General features: G+C 35.8%; 1 pseudogene; it reads right to left on the bottom strand.

The window, feature by feature from the left end:
• Positions 1-5,991: 5,991 nt before the first annotated feature.
• On the bottom strand, positions 5,992-7,153 carry LOC119530529 (annotated as a pseudogene).
• Positions 7,154-8,758: the final 1,605 nt, after the last annotated feature.

The raw sequence follows: 8,758 nt of genomic DNA, 5'->3' as shown, positions 1-8,758 counted from the left end.
CTTTTTTTGCTATTTGAAGTATAGAAAATTAATTTAGATTGAGTATCCACAATATATTATAGACTGACTACATAAAAGTAAAACAAAAAGATTATTATAAATATTATGAGGTAGGTAGTCTTATCCATGTTAAAGAAGAGAAAAACTAAGGCTCCTAGAAGTAGAGTTTTAACCATTTTTATTGATCTAAAATTTGTCTTCCTTTATTAGAGAAAATCCCAGAAAATTATTATCTATATCATCATTTTGTACATGATCAAACACCTCTACATTTTGTAATATAATACATTCATCTTCAATTATTTTTAAACTTCTTTGAGAATTACATAGCTCATCCATTTTATTTATCACGTATTGATTTCTCTAGATATTATTATACAGTCATAGGACTTGAGGCAAATGATTATAGCCATCTCTAATAATAAAGAATTGGATAGTGATAGAACTGTCTATCAGTACATTAATAGCCCCTTGTCTTATTTTATGTTCATAAAATAATAAAGCATTTGGATATTTGATAGCTCTTGACTTTACGAAGCACATAATCAATACAATAAATAACAATATAAATACATATGCATATTTTACCAACATAATGTTCTTTAAAAAAATAAGCTTTTAAAAAACATGATGAGCTGTTTTACAAAAAAGAATACAAAAAGTCACATGCCAAATGAAATCCTATCAGTTGCAAGTATTCAGTTATTCCTGCAGACATGCAAATATCTCCAGATATAAAAATCACTCTCAATGCAAACTACTCCCAGCTTTCTCATGGAAATATATCATTCTCTGCACTTGATATAAAGTCTGATTTTCCTCTTCATACATATGAGGTGCATAAAATTAAATTATTTTGACATCCAGACTTTAAAATCAGAAGCCTATTTATGGTGACACAGTGTTCCCTCCCTTCTCAAGGATGCAGAATACCATCGAGTTGCTAGGTCAGGAGTGAGTTGGCAGTAAGTTGGGCCTCAGTCATCTTCCATTTGGTTTCTTATTCTCCAATAGGCTAGCTTGGATTTATTCACATGATATCTGGATTCCAGGAACAATAAGAGAGGAAGCTGCATTGTGCAAAAACTTGTTAAGCCCCTGATTGAATGGCATTTGTTCTTGTTCCATTGCCTAAAGCCTAATGGCCAAGCCCAGATTTAAGGGATAGAGAACTCTATACCTTGACTGGTGGAAGAGAGAAATAAACTCTCTCTTGATGCAAAGGGGCATTCATACAAGGATGAGAACAATTGATAAACAGTTTTGCAATCACCACATATCCCAGCTTTTATCCCAAGAGATCTTACTGCAATCTATAATTTCAATGTAACTCACTAAAATGTGGGGTATGATAATTGCATTTGGGCTTCAAACTATCATTTAAGTGAGGCTCTGCATCAAATATGAGGTGTGCCTGTGGACTTTTTGTCACCTTGACTCCTTGAGGAATACTTGTTCCCTGCAGTATAGAGGAATTTTAGCTCCTAATATTTCAGTTCCCAATTAAAATATGTAAATAGCTAAAATACCAATTAGTAAACTGTTTCTTTCCTTATGTGTAGCACAAAATCTAGCACAATTATGGCTTCCACTATGTTGCCTTTCAATGGCAGAGACATATTTTGAAGCTTCAGCTTTGACAAATACAAGAATATTGTTTGACATGGCTAGAGTAAAATATCCCACCCATATTTTCCAAAATTAGAATTTTGGAGATTCTGTAACTCTGGACGCCAAAAGCAAACCATGAGAACAACAGGAATTTAAGCAGTAATGACAACAAATTTGATCCAGCACTTCAGATTCAATAGCTCAAAATTTCATTTTGTAAGATGTTTTGAAAATGCACTTTTCCATAAGAAAACAAATAGCAAATATCCTCCATTCTCCTAAATAAATTTGTGCTTCCCACAGCATAATTATATTTTAAGAACCATGGCTCTTTTGTTAAAACTATAAAACTTTCAAAAATAATGTGCCTTCTATTTGTTTAGTCCTCCTTTTAAAAAAGTATTATGCTAGACTTAGTCACCATGTTTAAGCTAGTATGAATTGCTTTAGACAGACTTACTTGCATGTAGTGTGTTAGTAAATATATTTAAGTTCTATGCATTGCTTTCTTTCCAGAAGTGGACAACTAAAATAGATTATGGACAGGGCAGATCAGGGATAAAACAGTACCAAAGCTGCAGATATTTGATTAAGGAGAGTCTATGGTGAAGTCAATCTCTTTTCTACAAGTCTTTTAAAAGTCCATAAATATATTTACTTGATGTAAAAAAAAAAAAAAAAAAAAAAAAGCATCCATATCACTTGATTATCGACTTAACTACTAGAGTATGATTATTTTCCTTTAGAAACAACCAAACCAAACCAACCAAATCAACAAGCAAATAAAAATAGGTGCAGAGGATGCTGATTACATACTAAGCCCTGGCAAATCAGTGTCTACTATTTGGAGGGATGACAGATTGGGGTAAATTAATTAAAAGCCAAGGCTTTGGAGTCAGACAGACCTGTGATAAGTTTGTAGCTGGACAAATAATCATCTATAGAAGTGCACTCACTGCTATGCTATATTATCTCAATCATCTGTTTCTCTACTTTGGTACAGGATCCTGTCACATGAATGAAAACTCAGTTGCTCTTGTCTTCTCTACCTGGAAAGTAATACATTTCACTAGAATTATTACAACAAAATTTTTTATGGATTACATTTTCAATTTCAAAACTGTTTAAAACATCAAGAACAAATTACATGAAATGGGGAGACTGATGCTCCAGTCTCCTGTGATGGGTTCATGTTGACACTTTAAAAAAAAATTAATTCAGAGTTTCTAGGATATCAAGGAAAACAAGCTGAATTACATAGAAATCATCCCTCAGTGTAAAAACTCATAATTTAAACCATCAAGACCAATTTAATCCTGTTATTTTTCCAAATGATGGAATGTGTATGTTCACAAAGGACAGGTCCTAATCAGGGGGGATTTTCATGTGGTCCCCCATTTTCCACAGCCACAGCACCCAATCCTGACTTCAAATGTTAGTCAGATTGATATGCCTGCTACTGGAGATGGAGATTTAGATGTCAAGGGTTGTGGAGATGAATATGGAAGAGGATGGAGATGTAGGGAAGGGATAGCATTTGAGGCAAGGTAGAGATGAAGGTGCAGAAGAAGACAAGGCAGAAGCAAAGGAAACAGAAGGAAAGACTAAGACAGACTGACAGAGAATTGATATAGATATGACACAAACTGTGAATAATAATATGAGGCCCTGAAGAACTGGAAAGTTTCCACTGTGGCCCTCACATGACCTTAGCTCCTTCAAGTGCTATTCCCCACTTTCTTGCTGAACCCATATTGCCTACCCAATGGCTGTTAAGCCTTGAGAGCAATTCCTCCCTCTTCAGAGACCATCTTTGACCAAAGATTTATGAAGCTGCTGAACTCAGTCTGGCTTCTTTTGCTAACGCTCTGTAGAACCCATGCCCTCTCTCTCCCAAATTAGAACACTCTTTTGGGGTTGTCCTCATGCCCCGTTATTTTTAATAAAGACTCAGGTTAACACTACTTTGGCTGATTTTCTTTCAAAGCATCTAGGCTTCACTATGCTAAATAATGTTTTTAAATTATCTTTCTTATTAACATAATGATAACATTTTCAGCTTTCTGTCCCAATGACAGATTTTTCAATTCTGAGTTTTGAAAAGACAGTTTTTATTTGCCGTCTTCATAAGTTTCTGTATCTGATCCTCCTTACCCAACTGCTCCATGTTGCAAACCATTCCCCAGACAATCCACTTATATCAGTGCTGATATAAAAATAGTGGCAGAGAATTCTTATTTCTAGTTCACAAGGTCTCACTATTTGTTAAGTGGATGAACAACTTCACTTACTAAAGCACAAATGCATAAACGGTTTCAATTCCAAGTAGCTATGCAATGTATATCATTACACTGTGTGGGGGTAAGAAATAAATGTGCACTGTGCAAAAATACCTTTGCCCAAGAGTTGCTGGGAATGTCCTATCTCTGCTGAGAACGTCCTATCTCTGCTGAGAACATATCGACTGTCCCAAATTAAATGTGAAGAAATTACTCCTAGGATAATTAGAATGTCAAAGAGCCTCCATTACAGAAGAAAACCTCCCTTTATGATTTATTTCTGCCCTATCGAACATCCTTTGTAAAAGCCATGGTCTGGATTTTTACTGTCTAGTAATTTCCTACTTACTTACGTGAGGGTTATATATCTTTCTTTTGGAAAGGAAGGAAGATTCTCATCTATCTCAGCCCCCTAGCACATGTTCATTCTCTCCTGAAGGTTCATGCATGGAAAATTCATACTGTAAATCCTTAAAGATTTGAGGCACAGTGAAAGAACAAAGAAAACTGTTGAGAGCATTTTCTCCGGCTGCCCTGTTCATCTCTTTCTCTCCCCACTGTTTCACTGTCTGCCCCTCTGAAGAGAACAAGTAGAAACTTAAGTTTTGTCTCCATTGTAAAAATAACTGCCATTTAAAAAATCTAACTTAAAAACTGTGCCTCCTTGTTTTAATTTAATTCATCACTTCTTTGTCCTGATTATCAATAAGTCAATACACTAAAAGCTTCTACGTTACTAAATGCTTTAGCTTTACTTCTCAGTGAACTTCTATGTTTTATTCAGATGCTGAGGGCAAAAGTTTCATATTTACTTCATCACGGAAAAACTGTTTCTCTTTTCTCACAAAATATTTCATTTAATCTTAAGTAGAAATTTTGAAGGGCCAGAGAAGATAAACCAGACAAAAGACTGTGTTTTTGTAGCATCTGCACCATATTGCAGGGCAAAATTGATTTCAAAAGCTTTGCTCATTTTGGCAAAAAAAAAAAAAACTATCTGAGTTTTCCTAAGTCAGATTTGATATGAATTGTTTAGGTTTTTTCTGTGAAAAATTTGAGAAAACTGATTTTTATGTGACATGAACTGTGAATATTTGAACACATCATATTTATAAAATATTTTGTAACTCGTTTTCTTTAAAGAAAGAGAAATGGCAGAACTGTGTTGCTCCATGTTTTTAACATTAACCTTGACAAAGTATTATCTCCCAGAACATGACTTTCTATAAAAACCATCCAGGTAGAAAATGTTTAGCCTTTAAGCAAGCTATCCATACTGCATCTAATGTCTTACCAGCACAGAAAAGAGCAGTATCAGTAAATATTATGACCAAATATAAGGTATTGTTCCCTTTGAAGAAAATCAACATCTTGTTTTTGAAACTGTCATATCATGGGATATACTCTCACTCTCATTATTTTGAATGAAAAGTGAGGTAAGCAATTTAATTTTATGTGAATGGAAAATCTTATCTTGGGGCTACTCCTCTTGTGTGGATATATACTTTTTGCCTGATATTTTAAATTCTCATTGCTTACATTCTTTTTATGATAGATATTGTATTAGGATTCTCTAGGGAAATCAAACCAATAGAAGATATCTATAAATATTATAAGAATTATCTCATGTGACTGTGGGGATGGGTAAGTCCAAAATCCACAGGGCAGGCTGCAAGCTGGGAATCCAGTGAAGATTTCTGATGAAATCCCCAGGCTGAAGTAGAGATGGAAATTCTGCCTTCTAATTGCTGAAATCATCACTTCTCCCTTGAAAGCCTTCAACTAATTGGATGAGACTTCTCTCATTGGAGGCAGTCTCTTCAGTAGATTGTAGATGTAATCAGCCACAGATACAATAAACTTACTGATGCTTTAAGTCTATGAACTATACTCACAGTAACAATCAGACCAGTGCTTGCTTGACCAAACAACTAGGCACCATAAACCTGTCAAGCTGACACAGGAACTTAACCGTTACAGATATTATACATATTAATTGCATTCTATTTCAGTTATTTTTCCCAGATGGAATTTCTAGGTAAATCTGTATGACAATGATCTCTTTTATAAAATGAGTGAACCAATAGGAGCAAAACATTTTTCAATATTTGAGATACTTGTTTAAAGTCTCATTGAGGCCCATTTTCATCTGGATGTGTGGATCCATCTCCTTCTGCTCCTCATTCCCAATCTGTATTTCTTCTGTGACGTTCCTTTTAGCAGAATCATTTATTTTAATCAGTATTTCTTATAACTTTTTGGATCTTGATAAAAAGATGTTCTTGTCCCAACATCACAAAGATATTATCCTATATACTTTCTTTTATTATTATTATTATTATTTTAAAGAATCTTTCTACTTTGCTGGGGAAAGGTATAGAAGGATTGAGTAACTACTTTTATATATGTTTGAAATTTCCCATCATTGAGAAATGTTTAAAATTAAAGATAAAAAGCAATAAGGACTTGTTAGCACCATCTTCTTGCGGTGCTGCCTCCTGTTTCTCCCACTGCTGCTGCCGTGCTCCGGCCGCCTGGCTCCCAGTTCCAGCTGCCAGGATATTTGGAGTTCTTACAACATGGCAGACATTGACAACAAACAGTCTGAACTTGATCAAGATTTGGATGATGCTGAAGAAGTAGCAGAAGAAGAAACTCAAAGAATTATTCTTTGCTTTTTGTCTGCCAAGTTCACTTTTGGTATCCATTGCCTTTCTTGCTAGTGATTTCATTTCTTTTTCCACAGTGGTTATGGTTTCCTTCATCAAAGTCATATTTGACATTTGCTCCATATGTTCATCATCGAGGTTATGAACTGTACACTCCAGCTCCTCTATCCTCTGTTCCAAGTGAGCCTTCTCATTAAATGCTATCTCTTGGGCAATCTTTAGCCTTTCTCTCAGACTGTCTCATTCTGTGGTCATTCTTCGTGAATCAGTGAAGGCTACATCTCTTTCCGTCTCGACCCGCAGAAGGATAGCATGAGCTGTTGTTGATTTAGGAGATTTGCAGTTTTTCATCATTTCTCATCGAAGTCGGGCAATTTCTTCCTGTGCCTGCTCATAAAGAAGAAAGGTCTTGTCTCTCTCAGATGTGAGAACCTTGACATTACCCTGAATTCCTGCCAAATGACGCTCATACTTTTCCAGCATGCATTTAAGTTCTTCACGATCTCTTGTGGTCTTCAAAAGCTCTATGTCACAATTTGCAGCCCGGGAAGATGGAGATGGCTGTCTTGGACTTTTAGATCTACTTCTGATCATCTTTCTCAAATTTTGAGCTTCACTCTTGTAGTAATCTCTGTCTGCTTCTTAAGTCTTGACAAAAGAGTCAAGTAGATCTAAGCCTTTTTATTGTATCCTCCAATACTATTATATTATTTCATTGGCAAATGAGTTCAATCTTTGCTTCTTCAAGTTCCTTGTCAGCAGCATTCACCTCAAAATTTTTCTCTTTCTCTAGCTGCTCTGCTAGTTGGTCAATTTTAATCAATTCCTTACAAAGATGCTCATTGTGGCTGGTTAAATTGTCTATGTGACTGCTTACCACCTCCTTACCATCCAAGAGTTTCCTAACATATTCTTCCAAGCCATGATTTGTCTGTTTGAGATCTTCAATCTGTAATTTCAATGTATCAACGAATCTATCTTGGTTTCTCACTTCTTGTTCTAGTTGGAGATTATTCTGGTATTTTTCAGCTTCAGAAACTGGAGCCCCTAAACCAAAATCATGTTCTTTGGTGGTACCCTGGCACTCCGAGCTCCTGCTCCGGCTTCGTGGCCCGCCACCCGCCCTGGAGCTCATCCCAGTGACTGCCAGGCCTCGGCCTCAGCCCAGGAGCCAGGCCCCTCCCCGACTCCATCCTCCGCCCCTGCCTCCTCACCTACGCCCCCAAATCTACCTGGCTTTTTTTTATTATTTTTTTAATTGAGATTGTTCACATACCATACAATTATCCAAAGATCCAAAGTGTATAATCAATTGACCATGGTACCATCATACAGCTGTGCCTCCATCACCACAATTATTTTTTGTTTCAATTTTTAGAACATTTTCATTACTCCAGAAAAGAAACAAAGACAAAAAAGGAAACTCAAATCCTCCCATACTCCTAACCAACCCCTCTCCATTATTGATTCTTAGTATTGGTATGGTACATTTGTTACTGTTGATGAAAGAATGTTAAAATAATAATTGTAGTACATAGTTTGCAATAGGTATTTTTTTTTCTATATGCCCCTCTATTATTAACTTCTAGTTATAGTGTCATACATTTGTTCTAGTTCATGAGAGAGATTTCTAATATTTTTACAGTTAGTCATGGACATTGTCGACCACAAGATTCAATGTTTTATACATTCCCATCTTTTAACCTCCAACTTTCCCTCTGGTGACATATGTGACTCTGAGCTTCCCCTTTCCACCACATTCAACCACCATTCAGCACTGTTAGTTATTCTCACAACATGCTACCATCACCTCTGTCCATTTCCAAATGCTTAAATTCACCCTAGTTGAACATTCTGCTCATAGTAAGCAACTGCTCCCCATTTTTAGCCTTGTTCTATATCCTGGTAACTTATATTTCATGTCTATGAGTTTACACATTATAATTAGTTCATATCAGTGAAACCCTGCAATATTTGTCATTATGTATCTGTCTTATTTCACTCAATATAATGCCCTCAAGGTTTCTTCACCAACCCATTTTTTTTGAGATGGTTTTGTTCACACATCATACATTCTGTCCTAAGTGAACAATCGATGGTTCCCTGTATAGTCATGTGTTTATGTATTCACTACCAACACCACTATCTATAAAAGGACATCTCCACTTTTTCCACAAAGAAGGGGGAAGAATCCAAGAA

The sequence above is a fragment of the Choloepus didactylus genome, chromosome 3 (genome assembly GCF_015220235.1).
Source record: "Choloepus didactylus isolate mChoDid1 chromosome 3, mChoDid1.pri, whole genome shotgun sequence".
In the NCBI taxonomy this organism is placed as follows: domain Eukaryota; kingdom Metazoa; phylum Chordata; class Mammalia; order Pilosa; family Megalonychidae; genus Choloepus; species Choloepus didactylus.
This window is presented reverse-complemented; position numbering and strand designations above follow the sequence as displayed.